Raw genomic sequence first — 15330 nt, 5'->3', positions numbered from 1 at the left:
GTACAAGTATTACTGGCCCAAATTTTATCACAACAATAGCTCATGTATGTATGTGTGTGTGTGTGTGTGTATACACACACACACACACACATACCTATACACATGGCACTTGCTATACGCCAGGTACTATTCTAACACAGAAGATGATAGATTGATAGATATATTCATTTCATCTCCATCTATAATAAATACAATCTTCATAACATCCTATAAACTAGGTATTTACTATTCACATTTACATAAGAGGAAACAGAGACACATAGACCCTAAATAACATAACCAACATTACAAAGGGAGAAAATGGCAAAGCTGAGATTTAAATCTAGGTAGCTGGGCTCCAGAGTCCATTCTCAATCACCAAGTTTCAATGGTGCTTCTATAAGTGTTGACTCCATTTCACCCTTGTCTGTGCTTGTACAGCACCCTATAAATGCCTCCACGGTGGTGCTTTTCAAACTATGGTAAAATAACAGTATATGTGTGTGTATACAGTAATATTTTATTTATATATATACACTATATGTTTATAGAAATATAGTAATATAACATATTAATATTAATAATGATATATTGTTAGGGATATATAAATAATAATATATTATTATTAACATGTAACAATATATTAATATTATATAACTATGTAATTTTTAGTAATATAGTCCAAAATCCACTGTGAGCCCATTTGGGGCAGAAAGGATAATTATTCCACATCTCTTTGTGCCCATATTCCTAACATAGTGATCAATATACCATAAACACCTAATGAATATCTGCTAATGAAAACCCATGTAAACATCACAGCTGCTTGCTACTATGGGGTTTTCTTACCTGCTCAGCTGGCATTTGCACTGTCTTTATGACACCTGACTTTCACTTTCAACTTCTGAACCCTGGTCCGCTTTCAAATTCCTGTCCCTAGAACTAAAGCAGCAACAATATAACACCTATTATTAATGAAAATAATACCCACAATAAGGATAGGAGTTAATATTTATTGAGCATCAACTATGATTTCAGTCTCTGTTACCCATCACTGTCACAGTGACTGGGCTCTATGTGATACAAAAAGGAGTTTTCTCGAAGGCTGGTCTGCATGGGCCATGCAACTGTCATCCAAAGGGTACTCTAGAATAGAATACTTATTCTAAAAAAAAAATACTTATTCTAAAAAAAAAAAAAATCAAGAAACACCAGAGAGAACACTGTACTTCCTTGCTCTGTGAGAGAATCTATACCTTTTCTTTTTAAAATCAAACAATGGTTTTTTTCTTGTGGGTCACAGAGTATCATCTCTAGCCAGGGAGTGCACTTAATTGAATGCAAAACCCTACTGCTTGGAATATTAGCTAATGTTTCAACCTACCTCTGGAATGCAATTAGAGGCAGTAACACGAAGTCACAATTTATCTCAGTGTAACGATTTCTGACTTATGTATATATAAGCATATATATATATATATATATACACGCATACACACACAGACACACACACACATGCTATTAAAGAATGAGACCAAGAGCTTTCTTCTTCACAATTAATATTTACTAAGTCTCCAGGGCTGAAATTACCTCAGTCTTTTTCTTCAAGTCTACAATCACAGCTGTAGTTTTTTTTTTCCATTACTATAGCAACCACAGGAATGCAAGCATTGTGTTTCCTTCTCTATCCAAAACATATAAAAGGGGCCAAAGTAGCAACAACCACCAAGAGACAGATAAATACCCTAAAAAATGGTCATAATTAAGAATTTACATTTATGGGGGTATTTTGAAAGCACATCTGACTTCAGAGCACTTAGATCATTCAACTATGACAAAATACATATTCATTCAAGTTTATTGAATCAAGATTCATTAGTTTCATTTACAGAGACTTCCCACAGAAGAATCCTAAATTTACCAGTTTTGTCTTTTCGTATAAACAAATGATAGGAAAAAATCTCCTCCATTAAAGTTATAGAGAACTTTCCAAATTACATAAAACAATGTCTTATTTATACCCAAAAGGGAGCTAGAAAAAGACCAAAGTGTAAGAAGTTAATAGGTTGATCCCCAATTTTGTTGTTTATACTTCAAAATCATAGTAATAGTAAGGATATTCCTTCATGCCTACAGTTGTATCTTTAATCTAAATTCATTATAAAGTAACACAAGCACAGTATTTTAAAAAGAACTCAATGGAACTTTCAAACATCTGACTTCCATTCTGTGTATCTATGGTTGTGACTTTAGAAGTCCTCTGCCCCATTCTCCTATAATAAAACAAATTTTAAGGTGAAAGACCCATGGCATAAATAACATTATTCTTCAATGTAAATCAGTAATTTGAGGTTTTGGACACAGGCACATCTGGAGATTTGGTTCATATATATACTTGGGGAGAAACACAGGGATCATCTATTCTGATCTCTTTTTTTCAGAAAAAAGAACTGATGAAGATATAAAATGATGATAGATAGGTAGACAGATATGCCAGTTCTCACAAAGGAGGTTTCCATCATTGACTGTTGTTGTTGTTGTTGTTGTTGAATTTCCAAGGAAGATGGCTACCCTAATTATTTTCTAAGGACAATATGTGCACTAGCTCCACCAGACTATGTAGGGCTCTTCCTTGGGAGATGGACCCCAACTTCAATATGTATAATTTACTGAGGTAAGTGCTATAATAGACACATTTACAAAGCACAATGGAATCACATAGGATGGGTCCAACTCTTCCTGGAGCAGCTTCAAAGAGGGAGGATTGCTTTCTGTTGGGTGTTAAACACACCCAACACTGTGTTCACCAGAGGAAGGCATGAATTTTGGCACAGGGAGCCATGGGGAGGAAGTGTGCCAGAAGCAGAAGATGAAGCAGAAAGTGAGCAGGAAACGGGAGAACTAGCAAATAGGTGATAATTTTAAAAGGATAACTGGGGACATGGATTGCAGTGAGGAGAGACTGTAGAACAGTAAACCAAGGAAGAAGTTAAAGAAGTTATGGTAAAATAGAGGAGATTAATTAGAAAGATATTTAGGAGGGAGACTGTACAGGAGTTAATTGCCTTGGATACATCTAAGAGTCAGTAAAATAAACTAGTTACAAATAACCATGATAACTTCTTTTTGTTGGTATATACTTGACATATAATATTATATTGGTTTCATGTGTACAACATGATGATTCAATATTTGGATATATTGAATAATGATCACCACAGTAAGTATAATTAACATCCATCACCTCACACAGTTACAACTTTCTTTTCTTTAAGATCTACTCTTTTAGTAACTTTCAAATATACGACAACAGTATTATTAACTATAGTCACCATGCTGTATATAACATCCCCATGGCTTATATATTTTACAACTGGAAGTTTGTACCTTTTGACCATCTTCACCTGTGATAACTTCTAACTGGAAAAACATAAAAAGTATAAACAGTGAGTCATATATAAAATTCTAGATTTGTCCTCAAAATTATGTGTCAACTTCTCTATTTTGTAGTATTCTCCACTCTATGCACTCTATCTTTGCTCTCCAGTTTACCATTATAGTTAAAATTAGTTAGTTTAACACCTTCTCTGACATTTAACTGAAAATGGAAAACACGTACCAAAATAGTCTATGTAAAAAAATACCACAAAAAAAAAAAATAAACAAGTGATCTCTTCAGTTCTCAAATAAACCAAGAGATTTAAATATGTTATAATTATTTTTCCTTCATCCTTTGACTGCCATTCCTTTTCAGAGAGAAGAAAAACTCTTTAAAAATGTAACAATCTGGACCGCCTGAGTGAGCCAGTTGGTTGAGCATCTGACTCTTGATTTCAGCTCAGGCCATGATCCAGGGTCGTGGGATTGAGCCCTGCGTCAGGCTCCGGGCTAAGCATGGAGCCTACTTGGGATTCTCTCTCTCTCCCTCTGCCCCTCTCCCCTGCTTGTGCTCTCTCTTGCAAATAAAAAAGAAAATGTAGCAATCCAACAAATATAGTTTTAAATATGAAGGAAAGAATAGCAACTCACAATCATATTATTGGGAAAAAAATCTACCTCAGTTTTTTTCTAATAAATTCATCTTATTAGGTAGTATGTTAAGAAATAACTATAGCTTGGGACACCTGGGTGACTCAGTCGGTTGAGCGCCCAACTTCGTTTGGCTCAGGTCATGACCTCACAGTCATGAGTTCGAGCCCCATGTCAGGCTCTATGCTGACAGAATCCTACTTCAGATTCTGTGTCTCCCTCTCTCTCTGCCTCTCTCCCACTCATGCTCTATCCCTCTCTCTCAAAAATAAATAAATATTAAAAATAAAAAATTTAGAAATAACTATAGCTTTGGAACATGTTACATAACTAACTATGTAATATTACTATAAAAGCTGCTGCCTTGCTAATAGGACAACATAAGACAAAACTATAATCATATTACTTCATTACTATTAAAGCATAAGAAAGAAAACAGCATATTAGAAAGTGTAAGTATCACATTCTCTATATTTCCTTCTTTATTCAATATTATGTTGTTATGATTTATATTGTATGTCATTCAGTTCCTTCGTTTCTAACTGCTGCATTGTAATAGGTCACATCTATTTCATTTCTTGTGCAATTTGCGTGCATTAGATATCTAGGCTTCCTTCACCTCCCTGCTACCACAAATAATACTGTAAGAAATAGACTTAATTTTGCTATGTACTGTAGGATTGCTTTCCAGAATGACCACTTAGGTCTGCACTTTCATTAGCAGTGCAAAAAAAATTATGTCTTCCCACACTTTTGCCTGCATTTGCTAATAACCCCCTTTCTTAATTTCTGCCATTCTGAGTGAATTGAATGATGATTATTGATATATGAATTTTCACCTCTTGTATTACTAGTAAGTTTGAGCATCTCTTCATATACTTGAAAGCCATTCATAGCTCCCCTTCTATGAATTGCCTAGTCACGCTAGTTACCCATTTTGCAACTTTGTTTCCTGTTTTATATACTTATTATATAAATTAAAGTCACAGGTGCACATAAACTCCTCACATTTTACATAGATAACTGGGTATTTTAAGTATGTTACTAAGTATACAAAGCACCTGACTGTGAATAGGTTTGCAAAGCACTTTTCTTTCCTTTCTAATTTAACCTAACAATTGTAAGGCATTATTTATCAGAAACTTTATTCTTCAATATTCACATCACCTGAGAATTTACACTAAGTGAAAAATTCAATTGAAATGAGAATCTATAGGCAGAGCATCAAGAATCTCTAAAATTTCCACAGTAGCAGAAATGTGAAGTAAATTCTACTAGAACAGTATGGTAGAACATACTGTTACCAATAAAATTACAGTTACAAAGGTTGTATAATAATTCACTTCAGAAATACCTATTGAGTGCTTATGGAGGACCAAGCGCCACATTAGATGCAAGGAATACAGACATTACATTTTGGCTCCACACAAAGAGCTCATCATCTAGTTAAGAGAAAATACATGCAAACAATTATTAAAGATTCCTTGCATCCTGTATAGACATGCTTACGCACAATGTGCTATAAGATATAAGAGCTCAGATGACAAGAAACCTGCGCCAGGTGAAAGGGAAGTGCTTTGAAGGGGAGTCTAAAGGTAGGCTGAGTTGTAAGGGACATATGTTTGTCAAGTGCCCCAGCAGAGGAGAGAGACTGCCCTCTGGGAAGAAAAAGAAAACAAATGCAAAGGCACTGAGGTGTGAAGGGAACATCGTGGGAATTCCCCACTGTTCCTTACTACTACAATCCTAGATATGTAACCAAGTCTTGCTGGAGTGAGATTCGAGGCTAGGGAGATATGCAGGAGGCATGTGATGAAAGATTTTTATGTCCTTCTGTGGAGGCCTCCAGATACTGGGCACATAAGTAACAGAGGCCTATAAACTCAAATATCAGGCATTGGCCTGGGGGTTGGGGATGTGGTGGTGTACAGGACAGACAAGCCTCTGTTGAAGGGTGTAAAGTGAAGAACTGACAATCCTATCTGATATTTTCTATGGTTAGTCTAGGTGCAGTGTGGAATTAAGAGCAGGAACTGAAGCATAGAGGCTAGTTACATTACTACTACAATACACCAGACCAAAACTAAAGCAAAAAAAGTATTTATGATATAATTATGGGAAGTAAAATATGCAGATACAAAGTTGTGGTAATTAACATAACCACCTTTTGAAGAGTATTTCCCAGTATAAAAACTTTCAAGTGAATGGTCTAACTAATTCTTCCAGTAGTCTCTGAGAATAATATGATGATTGCCTCCATTTTTTAGGTGGATACCGAGCACCGTATCCAAGGCAAACAGCCAGGGGATGGAAGAAAAGGGATGCTATCGTAATTCACTTGGTTCGATATCCATCAAACGTTTAATGAATAACCTGCGCTATGTGTCCGACACTAAGAGAAGGGGCAGAGTGGGGGATTCCACCAAAGTAAAGCCTTCTTCCCACAAGAGTCTGCGGTCTAGAGAAAGAAACCAGTAAGTGAATAGCCAATTACAATGCAGTACAATTGGTGTGCTGATCAGGGCTAAGCGAGAACTGCCTGTCCACTCAGAAATGTGTGAAGTATAATAAAGACATAAAGCCAAATAAGGAAGGAAAATCCATTGCACGAAGGGTGGCAGTGCTGGAATTTGTGTGTTTTCTTAAAAGTCACTTAATGTTGTTATGATGACACTCTACAAGGCTAAGGTCAGACAAAGGAAAGAGAATAATCATCAAACCCAGAGCAAAGATGACTTCATGGCAGTCATTTCTTTCCTTTCTATTAACAGAGCTCACAGAAACTGTGTGGTAACTCACAGGTAAATATTTGAAACAAAGGAGATAGCTATGTAGAATTTCCCTCAGCTTAAAGCTAAGTGTTTAATAATCAATACCAGGAAACAGACTGAAGAGGTGAAACATAGTAAAATATCAAGAACTAAAGAAACTAGATCAGATGACACTGTTTACAGTAAAGGATAAACATGTCAAATTGGACTTAATTACCAATGATGCCTACAGTTTTGCCAGCTGCATCATAATTCAAATCACTCCTCCACTTCTTCACCGAAATATGTTTGAGAATTTGTTTTGTGATACATGAGAACCTCATGTAACAAGTGCCAACTCTAGACTGAATTTAAAAAAAAAAAACCACACAAATTCATTTTTCATATTGCATGAAGACATATTACCCACAATATGCTCAAGTAAATTGAGATTAGGGTATTTGCCTGTTAAATATAAATTGTTAGTTTGGGTGTGGGGGGAACTATGGGTAAGGGTGGTTGGGGCGACGGCCTGGAAGATCAAACCATTATTTTATCATTACATTACTATGTAGGTTTTGTCTTAGTACATACTACATATCGATCAGAATGTTCATCGGGTACAAGTCTGAGGGAAAATATCTTTTTTGTCTTTAAGGAGGCCGTGGTGGATTTTGGACAGAATGCTGGATTTGAATCTGGAAAGTCTATGTTTTGGTCTACTTCTTGCCAGCTGTGTGTCCTTGGGCAAGCCACTTAATAGCTCTGAAATCCAAATTCCTCGGGCAATTTCACATAAAGTTGTTGTGATGTTTAAGTGAGATAACATGTGCCAGTATTTGCAAAACAATAAAATGCCACATAAATATCAGTTATTTATTACCCTACGTGTAATTGTAAATGGCATTACTAAACTCTAATCAAAACCAAAACAGAGTTAAGTTTAAAAAAAAATTCTTGACTAGAAGCAGGCTTTATCTGCTTTCATTACCTTGTCACCTCATAATATTCGTGTTGAAGCTTTTTTTTGGTTGTTGTTGTTGAAGATGTAGGGTCATAATTGATGGGCTCCAACAGAACACAATCCAGAACTTTGGAGAACAAGGAAAAGATTAACATTTTTCAAGTGCTGCAGGGAAAACTCTAGTAATTAAAGAGTGTACTTTCTGAGAATTTTGATACTCAAAATCCCTACATAATTAACTATTCCTCTGTCCATTTTTGGTTTGGGTTAGTAATTTTATCCTCTTCTTAAGGGAGAGAAACAAAGGTTAAGTGACTTATACAAAGTTCACGCTAGAAACAATCTTTAGATCTTCAGACTCTGAATTCAGGCCTTTATTAGCTATGTCACAATAAACCTTTCAAGTTGCCACTGACTCAGATAAAACCTTCACATCAGCCCATTTGTGCCATTGTTCCTTTATCTGTTGTGCCCACTTGAAATATTACCTTGTTTCATAACAGATCGACATAGTGACCTAAAGCAGGCACATATTCCTTCCACTAACACTTCTGTTACCTTGAGAGATTCAAGCCACATCTAAAAAGCCTCAATGAGAAAACTTTCTGTGAAGCAAAATGGCAAATAAAGCATTTCTAAGCACTACATAGAGGAAAAAATTTAGGTAAAGGTATTTTTCTCTTTAGCCTTATAATTAGCAAGTTGAAGTTCTGACAGGGGTAACACTAATTGTTTCCTTGAGTTCTGTGATACGCCTATTTAGGGTAAAATACATTTTCTCTGGTTACTACATAAGTATTTCCATTATAGTCTGAGATAAAAACAGCAACAACAGTAATAATACCTGTAATTACACAGCATATACTGTGTGTCATACACTGTCCTATGTATTATATTACCTCATTGTCCCTACATATCACCAACACTATCTGTAAAAGTAGCCCACTGTTACCCTTCAGATAACAACAATAATCTTTAGGAAACTCTGAAGCAGCTCCTAAAAGAGATACAAGTTTCACCCTCCTAGCAAAACCACCATCTAGAAAACGAGCAGAACAGTTTTAATCCCCTCTAGTGTCGTCAGGGTATTTAGTACCAAGAGGGAGGAGACATTCTGAGAAACAAAATTTTGTGAGCAACATAAGAAAGAAATTTCTTTCCAGATAATATACAAATGAAAACCGAACTTTTCCTGCCCAAATTGAGTGAGGTCAATGAAATCCTGCTTACCCCAAGCGCAAAAGGCGTGTTGCAGCAGATAGATTTTTGCTAAGTGTTAGCAGAATCATTCACATTGAAAAAACATCTGCTTCCCCAAAATTGCACTTATTTGTGCCATAGAAAATAGGAAGAGAAATAACCAGGGCCAGTAGAAATACAGGCACAATAGCTCGATGCTTCACAGATGGCATCTGAGCAAATGCAGACATAAACAAAGCACTCTGCAATGAGGATATGGGCTCAGGTTCAAGGAAGTGATCAGCATGTGGGTCTGGAAGATGTGCAGGGCAGTACAGATCATGGGAGTGAAGACCCAAAGCCAGGGAAACGGCGGGAGGGGGTCTTGTATGATCATGTTCTCCAACACTATTCCAGCGTGAGCAGGTCAACGGCAGGCTGTTTGCTGTTTTGTTTTGTTTTGTTTTGTTTTGTTTTAACTTAAAAGCTAAATTTGGTTGTTTAAAAAATGGTCTACTATGAATTCAATTCATCTCTAAGCAGTCTTTTGTTGAACGCATGAATCTGCTGTGAGAGGCTGCCTCTCTCTGTCTTGTCAGGAAGAATTCCCCAGCCTGTTGTGACCAACCAAAGTTGTGCCCACCATTTTGAGAGGTCCATACGGGGGCAGAGCAGGCAGCAGCCCTTTTGACAAAAGTACTTTTCTTGAATCTGCACACCCTACTTGTTTATAGACTGAGCACAGAGCATGAAGAGAGAGCAGGAGGGATTACTTGTACTAACCCCATAACCCTTCACAGAGCAAAAGGCAGCAATTACAGCACAAAAGCAAATGCACATGAGCCTGACCTAATTCCGAAGCAGTTTTAATTAACTTATAAACTAGACTTGAAATCACACCCAATCTCAACAGAATTATAACAATACTTTTTTTAATTCCAGACCACTGTGTTGAATCTAGAAATTAAGGGAAAGGGCACAGTTTGTCTTTTGAACTGGCCAAATACTGCTGATATGAAAGTAAAATAATTCCAAAATAGGAATCACAAAACTTTTTCTATAATTATTAAAGGCTGTATCAGAGCATAAAGCTCCAGTTACTTAATTCCATTAAGTATCTACTTGACAAGGCTAAATGCAGGTGAAGTACATCATTGTTGCTATTTAAAATAAGATGAAATGTTAAGCTCTTTAGACATTACAAAGCAGTGGAGCCCGATTTTCATACTTATAACTCGATACGACTATTTCCACAGAATAAGAACCCGGCTTAAGTTGTGTAATCATTTCAAAGGTCCCAATGTCTACTTCCTGGCTCTCTTCTCACCTCTCAAATGTCAAAAACACACTTCCTGACACAGCTGAGATGCATGCCAGCTCCCTGTCAATGAAAAGTAAGAATGAGAACTTTGACACGATGGCCATCAACAGCCCTCTGTGGACGCCACTGTTTGGAACCTGTTTCTCTCTCTGGTGATGAAACATCTTGGTCTGGTGCCTCTACTCTCACTTCTACATCCTTTTCAAGCAATCGTGTCTTTGTGGGACTTTTCAAGATTCCAAACAAGCCATGTAATTTGTCTCTACTCTCAGCCACTACTTGGTTTTGGAACACAAAACCATTTCTTAAGATGATCAGGCACCAAAATAATCAAACCCTTAATTGTCTAGCATTCCTGTAATTCTGCAGTGACTGGAAACCCAAAAGAAAATACATACCTGGGGAAATAATACAATATGTACATTTTAAGCTTATTGGAAGTTTAGGAATCAAATGATAAAAAATGGAAAATTGAATTAGGACAAAAGTAATGTCAGGGATAAGTAGGGTTGTAGCATTTTGCCTTGCCGTTTTATTTAGTGAACTCAGTGTTTATTCACAATAACTAGCATATAAGTATTCAATAAATATTTGCTGTTAGCATTTATAGTAGTGATTGAGGATTCAGGCATCTCTAAACAGGAATGAAAACAAAAGCAGAAAGAGAAATATATACTACTACATATAATATGAATTTAAAAATATTTAGGGCAGAGAGTTCTTCTGAGGAGATATTCCTTGGAAAAAATACTGTGTGCATGGTGAAAGGCAGCAGCTACACTTGTGGTCAGCACAGCAAAAGATACAAAGATACTGAGTCACTATGTTACACAACTAAAACTAATAGTGTATATCAACTCCACTCAAATTCAAAAATGTTTTAAATAATAATAATGAAAAAAATACTGTTATCAGTGGAAAACTCCATGGAGAAGAGATCCTGTCTTCTTGTTCTCTGTTTAAGTCTGAATAAATGGGAATAACGTCTGCCACATTTAAGACACTAAAAATATACTGAATGAATGAAAGAATGAATGAATGCAATCACTCATACTAAAACTTCCCTGTGAGATTCACAACACACATGTGCTAATCAAAGTCCCTAAGAAGTCCTGCTGTAAAAGAAGTCTATTTACTTTCTTTTTTAACCTACAATTTTTAAAATTTATTTGGCACAGAACACTTTTTCTTTTTTGGATGGGGGACTACTCATATTTCAGGGAGCTGATATATAAAGAAATGTATCTAAGGACTAGAAATTAAGGAACTACCCAGTAAGTGCAGCATACTGACCCCAAAAATAAAGATACAATTTGTATCCTCAAAGAGCTCAGAGTCACACAGTAAAGACTGATATATTATCTATGAGATATATATATATTATGATAAAAGACCAAGATGAAACATGCTATATTTATTATAAATATTTAAATATATTTTATATACACATTTTGTATACTACTATAAATGTTATATTAGTATAAACATATTAGTATAATATGTTAATAACTACTGTACTTTACTGTTACAATCTATCATAAAATATTAATATTGTGATCATATAATAGTATTACACTAATATAACGTAAATGTTATTGAAAGTTAGAGGCTCTTATGGTAAAACCAACTCACAGAGAGAGAGTAACAGGAGCAAACAATTTTTTTTAATGTTCATTTATTTTTGAGTGCGCGCGCGCACATGAGAGAGAGAGAAAGAGAGAGAGAAAGAGCAGGGGGTGAGGGGCAGAGAGAGAAGGGGACAGAGGATCCGAAGTGGGCTCTGTACCAACAGCAGACAGCCCGATGCAGGGTTCGAACTCACACACTGTGAGATCATGACCTAAGCCAAAGTTGGATGCTTAACCAACTGAGCCACCCAGGTGCCCCAGAGCAAACAATTTTTTTTAAAATGAACTCTCAGTTTAATGTAAGATTTTAGTAAATTGAATATGTAAAAATTAAAGAGAATTCTCATTTCCCTTCTAAATCTTCCCACTTTTCTATTATGTACAAAATCACCTTGACATCAGATCATTTCAATGAATCTTTTATCATGTATGAGTCATAGCATCTTATCTCAGTAGGGTTAGCTAGCCATCAGTTAGTATAAATTCTCATTCACAAGATGACAAAAGAAACACCTAGTAAATTATTCTTTTCTTCTTTGCTCATGCTATACATAATATTGTTCCAAAAAATTTCAAAAAAGCTTACACAAACATATTTTCCAACATTACTCAGGTAAAGCTGAAACTAAAAGTTGGAGACATTCCGAAAGTGTCAAGCACTTTTCTGATGCTCAAAAAAGATAGCGAGTCTCAATCATATGCTATCTCTAAAAGTGTTACTCTGTTATTTTGTTTTTAATCACTGTTGAAAATCCTAATGTAACAACACCTTTATAAAAAGGGATTAGGGCTTGGACATAGCCAAAAGTGAAAAGCAGAATTCTGGTCCTGGTAGAGGTAGACACATGTACAGGTAATAATAACAAATACCAATAATAAAGACCACACAGCTTACAACACATGTCCTGAGAAAGCCCCCCACGAGATAGAAGAAAACAAATCTTTGTTCATCCAATGAGCAATTATATTCTAGATGGAGTATTTGAACGTTTACATCCATGACACCATGTAGTCCAACGATATTTACAAGTTCACATGATACCTCGATTAAAAGTACAAACACTGGGGTTTAGAGAACAAGACTGACCATTTCCAAATATTCTCCTCACCCTCTCCAAAACAACCAAATCGACAAGCATTAAGAATTAATCCACACTAGAACTATGGCTTGAGCATTAGATAGACCACACTCCAAGTTCAAATCATACCTAAGTTAGAAGAAAGATAAAACACATTCCAGCAGGGTTTGCACCACCTGTCCACCCCTGAAACCAGCCTGTGGATACAGAAAACAATGACGGGGAAACTGAAAAGGATCTGTGAAAGGGCAGAGGATATACTTAGAGGAAACACAGGCAAAATATCCACAGAAAAAGGAAGTGAAACAATAAATGCAAAAATGATGTCAACAGGTACAGACTTGGTAGTTCATGAGCCTGGCAAAAGGGAAGGAGGTTGCAAAGTCAGGGGATCAGTAGTGAAACCCGTGTGTAGAAACTTCTGAAATTCCAGAGGTGGGGGATGACGATGTGAGAGGATACAGAGTTTGGGCTTGTTTCACTGAATTACATAGTTTGTGTCATGAGGCCACCCACAGTAGGATGCATTTTCAACTATGGCCCCAGTCAGGAATCGGGAGAAGTAAAACATTCCCATACCTCACTCTTTCCAATCATAGCAGAGGTATATGATCACAGAACAGACTCTCCAGTTAGAAGTTGACCTGCAGTATTGAACAAATGAGGGAAGTCAATGCTTGAGTAATAATAATTCATAAGATATTCTGCAGGGCTTATGAAGGGGAAAAATAAAAACTTCCATAGTAATGGTATTGATCCATATTGAGAGCTCTTAGACCAGTTGCAGTAGCAGAGATAAAGTATCTTCTGCAAATAGAAACAGGGTCACTGAAACAAAGGAAAAAGGCACACAAGCACATGAGATAAGCAAAATTGGGAACACACAGAAGATCATAACTACCTGTGTAAGACCAGAACTGAACAATTCTCTTATCCATACTCTCTTACCCATATCCATTTTCACCAAGTCCCTGAATAAAATGGCTTGAGGTTTACAGTATTTCTCCTGTAAGTTGTTATATAATAATATTTAGATTAACTGAATAGAAATCTGTATTGTTCTTACCATAATTCAGTCATCCTCAAAGATTATGCATATCACCTTCATGAAGTTCTTGATTAAAGAATGTTTCTAAGTACTGATATTCAGATGTCTGGGGCTGTGTGAATTCTACCTCATTACTACAATCATATTTTGGGGCCCAAGGTCAGGAAAACCAGTTAAGTTACACCCTTTAAAAAATATACCTTAGCCACATTTGTTTGTTTCCATGTGTTACATGTGACACCTTGACTCATTAAGAATTTTAACTGAAATGGAGGGCAGCTAGTTTTGCAGAAAACAGGTAATGATGTGAGCAAATTTATTTCCATGTATTTGTTATGTATCCAATTACAGACACCTATTTTAAGTTCGTAAGATAAAGATATTTCTTTGTTTTCATGCAGTAACATTTCATGCAAGGGATTGAATGAAGGGTCTATTTCCAGGAGACTGTTTTTGCCATTGAAAACTCTGTCTTCTTCAGGCATCTGCTGAATGATGCATTAGCAGGAGCTACAAGGATCACATTGTTTCACACCAAATAGCCTCTACACTTTGATTCATATATCACACATGTTCTGTTTCTTACATTTCTGTTTTCACACCCACTACCTAAGTGCAAAGGGATTTGAAGACAAGTACCACAGTTTTCTAACTTTCAGCTGCTTTGGTTGTATTGATGGAGGAAGTTATGGAACATGTAGAAAATAGAATCAAGATTAAGGAGATCATATTTCTGTTTTATGCCCTGTGATACAGTGAAGTTCACCAAGTAACAATTACTCAAAACATTCATTTTAGATCATTTAGCTTCACTGAAAATCCCTTAAGTTGGCAAACACAACTTTTAAAAAAGATATTTATTTTAGAGAAGAGAGAGCCAGAGGTGCGACTTCATGGAATGTGAAGAAGGCTATCAATAACAATAAATGATTGTCATATAAGAGAAATTGATATATAAGTCTCCATATCTTTTAAGAAAGTCAAAATATGGAAGTAAGCTTAACTCACTCCAGGAAAGTTCATTTCTTATAGATACTGAGATATAATAATGAGGATGGTTACACACTTTTCTTAATGGTATTCAAAAATACATGTGCGTTCCACTAATGAGTCCTGAAATCTTCAGTAGTTATACTGCCCAGTGATTCCCAGATTCTAAAAAATTAATTAAACAGATAACCTTAGGGAGTCTTGTCTAATACTATTAATGCACCTTTTATAAATTACTTTAGGTAAGTTCCTGATCCACCAAGTGAATAGGTAACCCATGTTCAACTCCCTAATAGAACAGAAATAATAGAACTAATTTTATAATGGAAGGGACCCAAGTAACCAAATAACTAAACCCTTTCA

The 15330-nt window shown here is 36.0% G+C and overlaps 1 pseudogene; it reads right to left on the bottom strand.

Moving 5' to 3' along the window:
* LOC125153726 (triosephosphate isomerase-like) overlaps positions 1 to 15330 on the bottom strand; it is a 55792-nt pseudogene that overhangs the window by 30174 nt on the left and 10288 nt on the right.

This window comes from Prionailurus viverrinus, chromosome A2 (genome assembly GCF_022837055.1).
Source record: "Prionailurus viverrinus isolate Anna chromosome A2, UM_Priviv_1.0, whole genome shotgun sequence".
In the NCBI taxonomy this organism is placed as follows: Eukaryota; Metazoa; Chordata; class Mammalia; order Carnivora; family Felidae; genus Prionailurus; species Prionailurus viverrinus.
Note: the sequence above shows the minus strand (reverse complement) of the source record. Positions and strands in the feature narration are given on the sequence as shown.